The sequence below is a fragment of the Cervus elaphus genome, chromosome 9 (genome assembly GCF_910594005.1).
Source record: "Cervus elaphus chromosome 9, mCerEla1.1, whole genome shotgun sequence".
NCBI lineage: Eukaryota > Metazoa > Chordata > Mammalia > Artiodactyla > Cervidae > Cervus > Cervus elaphus.
Window position 1 is genome coordinate 14,701,150 of NC_057823.1, and position 16,218 is coordinate 14,717,367.

Sequence of the window (16,218 nt, forward strand, 5' to 3'; positions counted from 1 at the left end):
GTGTTTCTTTAAATTCGTGCCTGCTTGAAATAAACCTTGAGGAGGGCTTAACATCTGTTGAGATGTAGGCAGGCAAGGATGGGTAATTAGTCGGGCTTTCTAGCAGTTATCTAAGCATGACCCAGATTCCAAGTGGGGGGAATGCACCCTGCTCCCCAGGCCGGCCGGACACTGTGCCGTGCCCAAGTGTGCCGCTCCTCGGCTGGGTTCCAACTGGCTGCCCTCAGTGTAAAAATGAACAGGACTGGTTGGGTCCCTGGGCTTCACTGATGAGCCCCCCATCCTCTTTGTGTGTGGTTTTGACTGTTATACACCCTACAAGGCTGAACCCTGGGTAGTCCTGGGGTTGCTTATTGGAGGAACACGTTGGCTGGTGGATTCACTTTGAGCAGGGCTCAGGATTGAGCAGGATTTGGGCTTCTGGGCCCCGAAACTGCAACAGAGGGCTCTGAGCTTTTGGAGTGTGTGTGAACAGTTTACTTGGAGGGTGGTGAAAATTCAGAGGTTCAGCAGCTGTCTTTTGGGAGGGGTGTACCACTAATCACGATGTCATTTTGATGGGTGCCCCAGGCAGGAGCCAGGTCTTTGCCTCCCAAGTTTCAACCTTGTGATGATCTGTTGAAATGGTCCGGGGTCTTGTGATCACTCTGCTTGTCTCCCCTCAATCCCTGGAGGAGTAGGGGGAGCACAGAGAATGGCAAGATGTCACTGTGTGCAGGATCAGACAAGTCGGGGGTGTCCAGGAAGGATTCACTGGGCTGACAGGTTTCCGGGTTGAAAATGGCTTTAGATTGCCTTCCGGAGCCTGGATTTAGAGTCTTCTAAGAGGAAAGGAAGAAGGTGGGAGTCCAAATGTGTCCTTAACTCACCCCAGTCCAGCCTGAATCCTGCAGATCGGAGAACTGTTGGGGAGTGAGGGGATGGCAACAGTCCTTTGGAAGGAGGAATCTTAAAAGAGAGATGCAGGTGACCTGGGAGCACTCGGTCCTTGAGAGGGTTTCTCTGGCTTTCATGCTCTCGGGAGCTTCGTGATGAGTTTGTGCATTTTGCTGTTTGCAGCCAGTTTCTGTTCACTCTCTGGGCCTGAGGCAGCAAACACATTATACAGTCCCTCTATCAAAGGGGAGCGCTCTCCACTCCCCCAATCTGTCCCCAAGCAGAGTCATCCAGGACTGAGCTTTGGTGGGGGGCGGGGGTGTTGGGGAGGAGAGAGGATGACAGGGGAGGGGACAGAGAGATGGGGGCTGGGTAAGGAAATCTGGGCCAGTGCAAAGAGATTGGATGTGTGGAAACATCGAGGAGTCAGGGCACCGGGGCAGAACATTGACTTGAGTATCCAAATATTTCTGCCATTAAAAAACGTGTTTAAGTACTTATTTAGAACTTTAAAAATAAAGACTTACATGTATATATATATTTCCCTGTATTTAGAGAGAGAGAGGAAAGTACCCAAGTCAAGTCCAGCTTAGTAATTGAACATCATGGCATTAGCATCTGGGCAAAGGAAAAGAATGTGACCAGCTCCCCAAAAGTCCCCTCCCACCTCCTTCCAGTTAATCCCCCTACAAGGGTTACCACTACCCCGACTTCTGACCCCATGGGTTCATTTGGGCTCCTTTTAAGCCTCCTGGAAATGGAGTCAGAGGCTGTGTTCCTCTGTGTCTGGCTTTTTTTTTTTCCGCTCAGCAATCTGTCTATGAGATGGAGCCATGTCGCTTCAGGTCATTGTTGGTTTTCCTTCTCAACGCTGTGTGATACTTTGTTGTTGACTCTCTGCAATGTAGTTCTCCATTCTATGGTTGAGGGCCATTGGAGTAATTTCCAGACTGTGGTGCTGGGAACGTTCCTGTGTGTGTCTTCAGTTGAACTTTGTGTGGAAGGCGTTTCTCTTGAGTTTGTACCTAACAGCGGATGACGTGTACTTGGAAATAGCATTTACTGAGGGTCGCAGGTGAGTGGGCAAAGCAGATTTCTCAGTGCCATGTGAAGGAGGAGTCATTACTCGTTCCATGAACTTGGCTGTGTGCTCCTAGGGCCTGGGCATTACCTCCAACATGCAAATTCCAGCATGGCATGCTGGTGGAGGGTGCAAACTTGCATTCTCCATGCTCATGGGCACTTTGCCTCTGTGATCCACACCCCGCTCCACTTCTGCACCCCACTGTCCTCGGCAGCTCCAGCTTGAAGCCAGCAGTGAGATTTAAAGAGATTCTCAGGAATTTGATTTTTCTCTTCCTAAGTCAGAAAACCCACATGGAAATCTTTGATGTTTGGGTTTCCATTGGTGTTCTTCACTCTCGAAGGAGTCCAGGCAGCCGAGCTGTCTGGACCACACACCTGGGTTCTGTGTTCTCGTGGATGGGAAGGCTGATTTAAATATGGCTGTGACGGGCTCTGATGATGACTTCTAAAGAGCTCAAATCTGTCAGCTCAATAAGGCGCATCTGTCAACCTTCCTCAGTCCCCATTTAATGCCACTCACTCCTGACGCTCTCCTAGCGCCAGTGTGAATGTCATCTTCCTCCAGCCCTGCTGATGCCAGCAGATCGTCCCCTGAGCACTGGGTAGGAATGTGGGCCATGGCAAGAGCTGCAGACTCTGGTCTCTGTCTTATCCTGCTCCTTCTCCCGAAGCACATGCAGGATTCCAGGTTCTCACCCCCTCATTTTCGGGAATCTCAGTGAGAAACCACAGTCCCCTCACATCAGATGCCCACTTTTTTTTTTTTTAATCAAAAACTCTCTAAAGAGGAATGTTCTGCACAGGAAGCAGACAGTGACGCCCTGGGAGATGTTGGAGCATATTATCAGAGCCTTGGCCCACCCGGAAAGTAGATCGTGCTAGAAGGGCAAGGGAGAATGGCTGTTTAATTCTTCTCCTAGATCAGTGTGGCAGATATTTCCAGAAGAGCAAAACTCTTTGTGAAGTAGAAATTAGTATGACTTTTCCCTTGGGATTTTTTTCCCCCCTCCACAATCCCGAAATTCTGAAAAATAAAAGATCAGCTCATTAAGGAGTTCAAAACCTACCTGGAGCTGACCCCAACGTCTACTGTTAATTTACGGTCTTCACTGATCCTACTTGGTGTGCATTTTGGGCTTCCCAGGTGGTGCTAGTGGTAAAGAACCCACCTGCCAATGCAGGAGGCATAGAGATGCAGGTTCACTCCCTGGATTGGGAAGATCCCTTGGAGGAAGATATGGCAACCCACTCCAGTATTCTTGCCTAGAGAACCCCATGGGCAGAGGAGCCTGGCAGGCTTCAGCCCATAGGGTTGAAAAGAGTTGGACATGACTGAAGCGACTTAGCATGGTGTGCATTTTGGTACATTTTACTGAAGAAATGGTAGGTATGCTTGATTCTGGGATGCTGCTCCAGCCACCCCACCGCAAGTGTTATTTATACTTTGTAGTACTTTCTAGACTTAACTGAGTGTGAGGATTGCCTTGTTAAAATGGTGAGTCTTGTCCAGCAGGTTTGGGGTGGGGTCTGAAGTCAGATGGGGCTTCCCAGGTGGCTCAGTGGTAAAGAACTCACCTGCCAATACAGGAGACATAAGAGACGTGAGTTCCATCCCTGGGTCGGGAAGATCCCCTGGAAGAGGGCATGGCAACCCACTCCAGTATTCTTGCCTGGAGAATCCCTTGGCCAAAGGAGCCTGGTGGGCTCCAGTCCATGGGGTCACAGAGTCAGACACAACTGTAGCGACTTAGCACGAATGCTGGAGTCAGACAGGCTACCATTGCACCGTGAAGTCACTGGGGTGGGGTCTTTTCTAACAAGCCTCCAGGGATTGACCACGCTGTTGGTCCACAAGTTATACTTGGAGTATTCAGGTCACATCATAGATGCATCCTCTTTTTTTCTCTTTTTCTCAAAAACCGGGTTTATTGAAGTATTCAATATAAATTACTTCCAGTGAAATTCACCCTTTTAAGCGTACAGTTCTGAGTTTTGACAGATGCATGTAGTCATGTAGCCAACACCAGAATCAAAATAGGGAATAATTTCATCAACCTAGAGTATCCCCTGGTCCCCTTTGAGTCAGCACCCCACTACACAAGCCCTGATCTTTTCTCCATCCTTATTGTTGTCTAGTCACAGAGTTGTATCTGACTCTTTTCGACCCCATGGACTGTAGACCACCAGGTTCCTCTGTCCATGGGATTTCTTAGGCAAGTATACTGGAGCGGGTTGCCATTTCCTCCTCCAGAGGATCTTCTCAATCCAGGGATCGAACCCGTGTCTTCTGCATTGGCAGGTGGATTCTTTACCACTGGGCCATCTGAGAAGACTCTTTGTATCCTTATAGTTTTGCCTTTTCTAGGAGGTCATATAAATAGAATCAGACAGTATGCAGCCTTTGAATTCTGGATTCTTTTTTGTAGCCTTTGCGATCCATTCATGTTGTTGTGTGTATCATTTATTCATTCTTTTGAGTGCTGAGTCGTATTCCATGGGATGACTGGAGCAGAGCGCCTTCTTCCATTTCCCAGGATGTTTCCAGTTTGGGCGATTATGAATAGAGCTGCTACAAACATTGGTAGATGGGTTTTAGTGGGAAACATTTGGGAATGTACATTTTATTTCTCAGATAAATACCCAGGAGTAGGTTTGCTGGGTTATGTGGTAAGAGTGTGTTTAACTTTGTAAGAGAATGCCAAACTGTTTTCCAAAGTGGTTGTGCCATTTTACATTCCCATCCTGTGATCCCTTTAAAAGCACCATGTTCTAAGCTCCAAAGTGCATCTGGCCTCAAGGGTTTAGCATAAAGGATTGTGGATGTGTGGAGAGGAGCAGAAGTGGTAGCATTAAGTGCCAGTCAGAGAAATTAGAAGGGATGAGCATGTCACTTGAAGCTATGTGCTTGCTCTGGTTTGAAGTCTGGCAACGGAGTGGGGTCTCCAGTGTGGCAGAAAGGGGTCTCTGATGGAGAGGGGTGCCTCGGCAATAAAAAGTCGACCTCTGAGGCTGTGAGACCTATGCCTGCCACCCTCTTCCCCACTGCCACCCCACCACGTTTGGCACAAAGTAGGTACTCCATAAATGTTTGTCTGATGAATGACAAAAATGCCTTTCTTTACCCATTTTCTAAATTATAGAGATCTGATTCACCTATGTACCCATGTTTTAGGTTTTCAGTGGGTTTTAGGTTCGGATGGTGGGATGACGGGAGGCATGTGTGTACGTGAGGTTATTAGACCAAAGAAGATCTCTGAAATGTTAGTGCTCGAGAAATCCAGGAGCAGTGGCCCCTTGAGAGTGGAGTCTTCTCCTGGGGCTTTAGGGGGGACATCTGTTGGGCTGTTGTTCAGTAGCTAAGTCATGGCTGACTCTTTGTGGCCCCGTGGACTGCAGCACGCCAGACTTCCCTGTCCTGCACTATCTTCCGGAGTTTGCTTGAATTCATGTCCAGTGAGTCAGTGATGCCGTCCAGCCATCTCATCCTCTGTCATCCCCTTCTCCTCCGGCCCTCAGTCTTTCCCAGCATCAGTTTCCAGTGAGTCGGCTCTTCACATCAGGTGGCCAAAGTATTGGCGCTTCAGCATCAGTCCCTTTCCAGTGAATATTCAGGCCTGATTTCTGTTGGGTACCTGGAGCTTATGGACACCCCGCCCCATTGCTCGCCCAGTAGCAAGCACACACATGCACTCCTTCAACAATGGAAAGCACCACTAGGAAGGTGGAATCAGTCCAGAGATGTGGGGTCCATCGTTCATCCTGAAACCCCAGTTAATACATTTCCAGGGATGCTAACTCAACTCATAAGGGATGCGGGTGGTACTGTGAAATATAACAGAGAGGTGAGGGAGCGCACTGTGAGCTTTAAGTCAGCCAGGCCTGGGTTCAGATGACTCATGAGCTGCCTGAAGCCTCAGGGCCTCAGTTTCCTCATGCAGTTGATGAGGGTGTTGCTTCTGAGTTCATGTTCCTGGGCAGGATCTCGAGGAGGTCACAGGGGATCAGGCATGGGAAATGCTCAGCCCAGTGTCCCGTTACAGAGAAAGCTCTGAAATGCATGAACCATGATATTGGAGAGTACTTTCTTCTCCTTACATTCTATTTTGGAAACGTTGTCTAGAAACCAGGCTCTCTGGGTTAGGAGTGGGAGAGAAGGGCCCCTCTGTTGACTGGCCAGTTTGGATTCATTAATCTGACCGTGCACTCTTGTCTTTTAAATGGAAATACCGTTGATTTACAATGTTGTTAGTTTCAGATATACAGCAAAGTGATTCAGTTATGCATATATATATATAAGTATTTTCAGAGTCTTTTCCCTTATAGGTTATTATAAAATATTGAATATAGCTCCCTGGGCTGTACAGTAGTCTGTTTATCTCAATCCCAAAGCCTTAATTTACCCCTCCCCTCCCCCGTTCCCCTTTGGTAACCCATTTGCATTCTCCTTTCTCTCTGGAAGCTTTAAGTTGGGGGCGGGGAGGAGAACTACGTGGCCACTTGACCTATTTTTCTATTCTCTTTGGTCTGAGGTAAAATTGTCTTGTCTCCCTTGGTTCCTTGCTTTGTGGGTGACAAGGTGAGGGAGTTTGAAAGTGTATAATTAGCTCCCCTGCCCCGCCCCGCCTCCTCCTCCTGAGCCACAGGGTCCGACGCAGGATGGAGACCGCAGGCCTAGGACAGCTCCTGTGGCCGTCCCAGGCGACTCCTGAGAGCTGAGCAGTAGACCCCTGCTCAGCTTTGCGGTTAAGTTACATCCCGCCTCCCCCCAGTTTCTGTCTCTCTTCTTTCTCCCTTCTCCCTCACTTCCTGGGAGCATAGAGGAAGACCGGGAACATTCCAGGAGAGGAATCCAGGTGGGTGGGCTCAGCAACTCGGGTTTCACAAACCACTGGGCATTAGTCCTTGTCTGGGTAGGGTGACCAGATGTCCCAGTTTGCCTGGCCCTGTCCTGGTTTCAGCATCTTGAAAAGCCCAACAGTTTGGAGCTAACAAGGACTTTGGTGACCCTACCGTTGAGCTGTTTTTTTTTTTTTTTTAATTGGAGGATAATTGCCTTGCAATGTTGTGCTGGCTTCTTCTACTGTACAACAGTGTGGATCAGCTATAGGTGTACATACATCCCCCCTTTTTGAGCCTCCCAGTCACCCTCGCATCCCAGCCCTCTAGGTCATCGCAGAGCTCCAAGCTGAGCTCCCGTGCTATTCAGCTGCTTCCGGCTAGCTAGCTATCTGCTAGTGAATTCTGAACACCCCAGGGATGTCGGGAGCCAGAGATGGTGCCAGTGCCCAGGAAAGACGAAGATAAGTAACTTTTTCTCCCCTGAAAAGCTGAGACTTTATCTTGGAATGAATTGTGCTTTTGGAAGCTACTTATTTAAGGCAGCTAATGCGAGAGAGATCCCAGTTCTGAAGCGCGAAATTCCAGAGTTAAATACGGATCAAGTTTTGTCGTCTCTCTTGGGTCAGAGGCGGCTTTATCTTCTTTTCAGCTTGGGAACATTCTTGGGTCTTCCTCTAAGGTGTTCTCTACTCGGGTTGGACCTGGAACCCGGGTATTAGCAGCCCTTCCCCCCACAACACTATTTAAGAGGCCCGCCCCACCCCCCTCCGTGGAGCAATGAAGGAAAACGCAATTTCATCGCCCACCTGCCAGTAAATAATATTCATGCTGTTAAGTTCTGTTCTCATTTTAGGTCTGTGCGTAAAATATTATATAATTTTAAACCAATTTTAAAGTATTTTTATACAAGCAGCGTTTGCAGGAGGGCGAAGTCTGATCTCGAGAATAAAACTGACAGATTCGTCTTAAACGAGACTTGGGTACAGACCTAGAACTTGCTCTGTGAGGGGGTTACCCAGTTTCTGACCTTCCAGAACCTGCTATATCTTTTTAAAAAACTTTTTTAAAAATTAAACATTTTATTTGGTCCTGGAGTGTAGCTGATTAACAATGTTGTGTTAATTCAGGAGAACAGCAAAGGGACTCAGCCATCCATATACATGCATCCATTCTCCTCTAAACTCTTCTCCCTGCCAGGCTGCCACATAACCCTGAAGAGACTGCCCTGTGCTGTGTAATAGTAGGTCCTTGTTGGTTATCCTTTTAATTTTATTAAAAAAATTTTTTTTTTGGGCAAGGGGATTTTCTTTATTTGAAGAGGCACTCCTGGTTTGTTTGTTTTAAAAAGACTTCTTATTTTGTATTGGGATATTTCCCTGTCTTATAAAATAGGTCCTTGTTGGTTATCCATTTTAAATGTAGCAGTGTGTACATGTCCATCCCAAGCTCCCTAACTGTCCCTTCTCCCCATCCTTCCCCCGCCCCCCTGCCGGCAACCTAAGTTTGGAGAACCTGTTGTATTTTTTTGTTCCATTAACCTTTATTATTTCCTTTATTAGTAAAAATGGGCATGGGAACCTCTGCTGATCCTCACTTGCTGCCATGAGATGTTTGTGGTGTCCATGGAGGGATATGCTTGTTTGAGCAATAGCACCAGGGGTGGAGGCTGAAAGGAGAAGAGGTGGGGAGGGGAGGTGATACTGGTGGAGGAGAAGCAAAGGGTTTGGGAATAGGTGGCCCTGGTTGTGCATCTTAGCTCCAACTCCCAGGAGCTGTGCCTCAGCCTCTTCATCTGTACAATGGGCATAATAGTCCTACAACCAGGAGATCGTGAGAGGATTGCAAGATACGTGAAAGCATGTGGTGGATATGATTGGTCTGTAAGAAGTACCAGAATGGGCGAGAGTACCAGAGTGGATGCTGTAGATCCATGGTTGCAAGGGCTGGGTCTGTTGTGGTCACCACTCTGGCCCTGTGCTGGGTACCTACAGTAGCTGAATACGTGAGTCTGGGATGTTTTCTTGCACCTTATTTGAACAGTGACTTGCTTTAATCCTATTCTGGGTTCACAACACACTCTGGATATTGTCTCTCCTTTCTTTTATTTTTCCTTATTTATTTTAATACTGTATGGAAACACACTGATGGATCCGCTACCCGAGTCAAGAACTAGAACACTGGCTCCCAAAGCGTGGTCCCCAGCCGGGCAGTGTCAGCATCACCTGCTGTGGGGCCAAAGTGCTTACCCTTGGGCCAACTCCAGTATGCCCTGGAGGGCTGTTGAAACACAGGTGGTTGGGCTTTGCCCCCAGTTTCCGATTCAAGAGGTGTAGGGTGGAACCCGAGAATTTTCATTTCTAGCAAGTTCCCAGGAGCTGCTGATCCTGCCAGTTTGGGGATCCCCCTGAACTAGAACATGCTCAGTAATTTACTTCTACCTATAGCCTCTGACCCTGCCTTGGCTTCCCGCCCCTCCCGCGCTCACTCCCCCAAAGGCAACACTCTCTCTTGGATTGGGGGTGTCTTTTTTAAAAAGTAATTTATTATTCATTTATTTACTTAGGCTGTGGTGGGTCTTCGTTACTGTGTGGGCTTTCTCTAGTTTCAGGGAGTGGGGGCTACTCTGTTGTTGTGGTGTGCAGGCTTCTCATTGCAGTGGCTTCTCTTGTATTGGAGCACGGACTCTAGGGCACATGGGCTTCAGTAGCTGTGGTTCCCAGGCTCTGGAGCACAAGCTCAATAGTTACGACGAGTTGCTCTGCACAACGTGTGGAATCTTCCCAGACCAGGCATCGAACCCGTGTCTCCTCCGCTGGCAAGTGGGTTGTTTACCACTGAACCGCCGGGGAAATTCCTGGATTGGATGTGTCTTATTCCCTTTCTTTCTTTTTAAAGACATTTTATCACACTTTTATATATGCCTTAACTCTAATTAGTTTTACTTTCGTGGTTTCTGAGCCTTTTTAGCCTTCTGGAAATTGCCCTTGCTTTTTTCACTCAATTTTATGTTTCTAAGATTCATCTCTTTTATTTGAGTGTAGCTGGAGGTCATTTATTTTTCTCCGTATAATATTGTATTCTGTGATGATACAATAATTTATCCACTTTCCTGGATGATGGACATTTGGGATGTTTCCAGGTTTCTTGTTTTTTAGCTATTATGAACAGTGCTGCAGTACTGAATAAATAATTTTGGAATGAATGAATTCAAGGTGTTAATTTTAGTCTGTGTACTTGGGAATGTCGCTTCAGCTAGAATCAGCTGAGATTCATCAGCGTTTATGGAACACCAGCCATCTGACAGGCACTGGCTAAGCCATTTCACAGTCTACCCATCCTTCTCTCTAAGGGCTGGGTCAGCCAGACAGCCTCTGTTCTTCCTTGTCTTCTGAAAGTCAACCTGTGTTTTAGGCGTTGGTGACTGCTATTCGTGGAGGAGCATCAGGGCTGATTTGAGAGCTTGGACTCTGGAGTCAGGGGAATGGGGTTCCAATACTAACTCTTGCTAGTCTCTAGCTGTGTGACCTTGCTCAAGTCTTTTAAGCGTTCTATGCCTCAGTTTCCCAGTTTGTCTAAAGGGAGTTCTAATAGTACCTATCTTGGAAGATCAAATTAGTTAATACATGTTATGCTTAGAAAATAGTGCCTGGAAATTAGCACTATATGTATTTATATATGGATGGATGGAACAATGGATTGATGAGAGGGAAGAAGGAAGGATGGGTGGCCGTTCTGACCCAATGCTTGAATAGTGCGTGACACACAGTAGATGCTATATGAAAGTGAAAGTGTTAGTCACTCAGTCGTGTCTGACTCTTTGCGACCCCATGGACTGTAGCCTGGCAGGCTCCTCTGTGCGTGGAATCCTCTAGGCAAGAATACTGGAGTGGGTTGCCATTCTCTTCTCCAAATGATTTTCCCAACCCAGGGATCAAACCTAGGTTTCCTGCATTTCAGGCAGATTCATTACCATTTGAGCCCCCAGGAAAGTCCTACGTGCTACATAGTATTAGTTATTATTCTGCCTTTGCTTGCCAAAACTCTCAATCCCCTTGATCTCTGTTATTCTTTGGCATATATCTTGAGACCCCCATCTTCCTGGATTATCAACTGAACCACCATTGCTCCAATGTAGAATTCAAGGGGAAAACAATTAGGGGGGTCATGTTATCAATATTTGTAGATACTAGAATTCCATGATTCCAAGGCCCAGGCAAATTTTTTCTCATCTCAGTAATCCTTGTCTATATCCCTGATCAACTTCATCTCCCATTCCCTATACCCCACTGCCAGGCTCTCTCCAATGCCAGACTCTTTCCAGTCTGCTCACAGCTTCCCCTTCTTCTAACCATACCCTGCTTTCTAAGTGTACCATCTTTGAAAACAAAGACTTCAAACCAGTGAGAATAGGCCAGCTTCTATGCAGGTCTTATAAGGACTTGGAGCATTTGGGTCTTGCACAAATTAGAATAGTCAGAAATTTTTGGAAGAGTTGCTAGAATGTAGAATTTTAACAGTTTGGCCTGTTCCTAATCACAACAGGGTCTAAAGTTTAGGATCATTGATTAATATTTGTGATTTAGAGGGGAGAAGTATCTTATGCAGTTAGTGTTGAATGAGTGGATAGTTGGATAGATTTGTGGGTGGTTGGACAGATGGACAAATAGGTGAATGAGTTAGATGGAATGAAAGAAGGCAGGATGGATGGATGAGACAAAGAAAAGATGAATGATGCTGGATGGGTGGGTTATAAGGGGTGGATAAGTAGACTGATGAGTGATAAGTAGATGGGTGGTGGACAGACGATGAAAGGATGAGTGATGAAAGAAAGAAAGGATGAATGGGTAAATATATGAGTGGATAATAGATGGCAGGTGACTGACTGGACTGGGTTGAAGAGTAAAAAGATGAGTGGGTGGATTAATAGATGGATGGAAATGGATGGATGGATGGGTGGATGGGTGGTGTTAGATCTAAGGGTGTGTGGAAGGGTGGATGTCCTTGTCTGGGTCTCTGATATTTGATGTTCTTATTGGCTTGGAGATGACTAAATCCTTCCACTTACCACCCCCAATGCTAAGCGACTCTTGCTTGCTGTGTGAAAAGCAGTAAGATGGTATGCTTGTGTCTTACCTCTAATTAGAAAGCTCCTTGAGTATAGGGAACAGTGATTTACCTTCCTCACATCCCCCAACAGTTCCCACATTGTATCATGCATGAGTGTTTGTTCATTAAGTAATGATGAGAAAAATTAACAGTGTTCTTGACAAAGACTATTAAAATTCTGGAAACAACACTTCCTTTTTTTTTTTTCATTTCAGTACTGGGACCAAAAGTGGAATTCCTTGGCTTTTGCTCCCTTGGTTAATAGTGGTGGACTAATGGAATATCTCTCTTCCAAGTAGGTTGGGTAAATGTCCCCGATGCTTACTCACTGGTCAGAGATTGCAGATTATAGAGGTACTAGGTTCTACAAGGCCCCTCATGATCTAAAAAGTCCCTGTTTTGTCTTTGATCTCATTTCTTCCATTCTCTACACCTTCCACTCTGTCTCAGCCCCACTGAGCCTTTTGCTCAAATCTAGCTTTTGCATCTGTAGGCATCTGTGCTGGTGCTTCCCTCTGCTTGCTTCTCATTGTTTCTCCAGGTCTCCCAATGGCTGACTCCTTCTCTTCGTCTAAGTCTCAGCCTAAAAGTAACCTCCTCCAGGAGGCCTATCCTCTTCATTTGTTGAATACCTAAAGTACAAAGAATGTGAAATATATGTATAGTCTCCTATCCAGAGAGAATCTCTGGTGATATTTTAATGTATTTCATTCCACCTATGTTTATGGATATTAGCTTTTATGAACCAGCATTTATGAACCAGTGGCATTTCCATGCCACTAGATATTCTTGGACAACAGCATCAGGACGACCATGTATAGTTGTACAGAGTGCACCCGCCACAAGGGTATTGTATCTCCTATCATAACTGTACATTTATCATTTCAATTTCTCAGATGATGAAAGCGTCAGTATCTTGTTCTAGCAAAATGAAGATATTATGACAGTTTTTTGACAGATGGACCTAACAACTTGAAAAAGGGGCGTCTTATTTAAATTCACACAGTGGTGCTATATGGGTTGGCATCAACTCCAGAAAAGACTGTTGCTAATATCTGATGACATTCCACTTTATGGATATACCATCCTTCTTGTAACCATCCCCAGTCCTTTGTTTTGTTTATAAACAACAGCACAGTGAACATCTTTGTGCATAAAGCTGTGTCCCCGGTGCTGATTATTTTCAGACTGAAAATAATCTGGTCTGGAGGTTGCACTCAAGTCATAAAACTGTTGCCACCTCTTTCCTTGAATCTGAAAAGGGATTTGGAGACTAGGTGACTTGAAATCTGGAAAGTTGAGGAGGAGTATGGGAAGAACAGTTGATTGGTTTGGAATTTTTCCTAGGCTGCATGTGAAGCAGTGCTTTTGAATTGGGGGTGGTTTTGCCTTCCAGGGGACTTTCGGCAGTGTCTGGAGATATTTTTGGGTGTCACGAATGTGGAGGGTGGGGTGCTACTGGTTCTTAGAAGATAGAAGCTGGGGATGTACTGAGCGCCCTAAAATGTACAGGACAGCACCCTCCTGCTCCCATCCGTGAAAAACTACCCAACCCTAGATGTCAATATTGCAGAGACTGAGACATCTTGATGTAAAAGATGTCACGGATTCCTCGGAGGAGAGTGGGTGGATTTAGGGTTTGGGGGTTACTTACATTTTACTTACAGTTTCTCTTCCTCGCTGGGTGTCTAAGCCAGCTTTCTCTGAACTTTAGATCCCACACTATCAGCAACAGGCTTGCTACTGACAGATTCGTTGATGTAAATATAGATGAGTATATAGAAGGAAATCTCAGCTGGAGTTGGAAAATGTTGGAATGAAAGCTGCTGCAACCTTCCTTTCTCTCTCCTTCTCCTTCTGTTGCCCAGTTTTTGAATCGTGTCTCACTTTTCTCTGGGCTTCTGGCACGGTGTGTACTGCTGGTGGAGATAGTGGTTCTGCTTCTTTAGTCTCCACACCCAAGGCTGGCCTTGGGCATGTCTAGGGCACCCTTGAGACGGATTCGCTTGGAGATGCGAAGGGGGAGGGGAGTGCATTCATGATAAATTCATTCATTCAAAAATGTTTACTGACTACCTACTATGTGTCAGGCAGGTGAGGGGAGGTGAAGGGAGGAAGGTGACAAGATAGATTGTGTGGACCACAAGGGAAGATTTGTACTCCAAAGGAAATGGCGGCATCATTCCTGTCTTCCACCTGGCACATGTATACCTTTTGTTTTCCATAACAGAAATAGGGTCTTTTGTGTATACACAATGTTTTGCTGTTTTTCCTCCAATACTAGCCACACTACGAGGACCTCACTATTTCCTTAGGACAGATTGCTGGAGGTGGCATGGCTGGGTCATATATCAGGCTTTGGGGCCAGGTTGCCAGGAAGAGCTAGACTGTGTCTTTTCAAACTTCGAGGTCCTGTTTCCCTGATCATGTGGCCCAGCTAACTGTCCTTGATTTTACATTGTAACCAATCAGATATGTGAAAAAAATGGACTCTCTTTGTGATGCAGTATACATTTCTTCAGTTTCCAAAGACGCAGAACATTTTCCAGATCCATACAGGCTGTCTGTGTTTCCTTCGTGACGTCTCTGGTCACATTGTTAGCTCCATTTTCTCTAGAGACATTGGTCACAGATAGCTTTGGGGGAAGTGGCACCAGGTTCTATAGACATTGAGGGGTTCTTTGGTTCTGTGTTGGGTTTGAAGCAGTGTAGTGGTTAAGAGGGAGGGCTGTAGAACCAGGCTACCTGGATTAAATCCCAGCTCTGCTTCTTTCCAACCTCATCATGTTGGACAAGTACTTCACCTTCTGGACCTCAATTTCCTCATCTGTAAAATGGGTATAACATGTCTTGTGGGGTTGTTATAAGGCTTAAACAGCACTTAATGCCTGGCACATGGTGGGTGCTGAATCAGAGTTTGCCCTTATTATTGTGTGCTTATGCTGGTGCTGAAAACCCTCTTATTTCAGGGTGCAGTAGCTACTATGTGATTTAGAACAAGCTCTCCAAGCATTTAGTGCCAGTCACAGCTCTTCCAATTAACCAAACAGGATCTGCACCTCGCTATCCCCCCAAAAGCAACTGGATCATTTGCTGCATTTGTGATAGGTTTCCTCTCTTCAGTCCTTATGCTTGTTCGTGCCTGGAATTTCACTGGAGCTCCAATAAAGAGGAAGTGCCATATTTCAGGAGGACATGGAAACTGACTGCTTTTTTTCCCAAGTCTAGTTGGTAGCGTCTTTTATGGAGAGCTTATGAGTCCTCAGGCTGGGTGGGAAGCTCTTTGACCGATTTAATCTTTATATCAGTTCTGCGGGCTTAGTGGGTTTATTTTTGCCCCCATTTGACATATGTTCACACTGAGGCTCAAAGACTAAACTAGATCCCTGGCTCTGAAAGACAAGGACTCTTTCTTGCTGGAAACAACTTTTACTTTCTTTGGGCATCTTAACTCCACTCTTTTTTCTGGAAAGTGGTCTCCTCCACTCCTGGCTTGCACCCGTGCTTTGCCAAGGTTATGCATCTAACAAACGGGGAAACCTATTGGGACAGCTAATGGCATGGCAGGAACAAAGGCCCAGATGGGGCAGATGCTCAGGTTATGCCTGGGAAAGCATGTGCTTCAGAGAGACTGGCATGCCTATAGGAAGAGATAGTATAAGGGAATAGTTAAGGGACATTGAGGTCAGCCAGGACTGGGTTGCTCTCTGACAGTTGGTGTTGTCTTTGGGAAGATACTGAACTTCAGTGATCCTCAGTTTCTTCATCCATACAATAGGCAGAATAGTATTTTCTGCCCAGGGATGTTGTCAGGATGAAATCAATATGATGAATGAAAAATATCATGCTTGGCACAGTGTAAATGCTTGACAGGTGGCTGAAGCTCTTTGATTTCGCCTTCGTACAAGCACTAGATCACAGACACAGACAGATGGACCCAAACCTCTGCCCTGATGCGGCTAACATTCTAGCTGGGGGACAGACCAAGGACCATATAAAGGCTACAGTTTAAGTGTGGTTAAGTGCTACCGTGCAGAAATAAAGCAGGAGGGAAAACAGGGTGGTGAAGAGAGAGGATGTTGGTACTGAAACCTGAGTTAGGAAGAGACCTGAGGAGAGGTGTGGGCTTGGTTTGGGTCACTCTAGGGAGCAGAAAAGATGAGGAGCAGGTATGATGAGGCTGGAGGTCTCTTTCCTAGAGGACTCTGTCTAGATGGTGAAAGGTGTAGGTTGGGGAGACCCAAGGTAGGGCTGATGAAGGGAACAGGTGAGGGTTTCTGAGCAGGTGAGAGATGCTTTAAACAAAACAAA

General features: G+C 46.2%; 1 protein-coding gene across 10 annotated transcripts in view; it reads left to right on the forward strand.

Moving 5' to 3' along the window:
• Positions 1-16,218, forward strand: part of CACNA1A (calcium voltage-gated channel subunit alpha1 A) — a 349,330-nt gene that overhangs the window by 99,992 nt on the left and 233,120 nt on the right. The gene's annotated exons all lie outside the window — the stretch shown is intronic.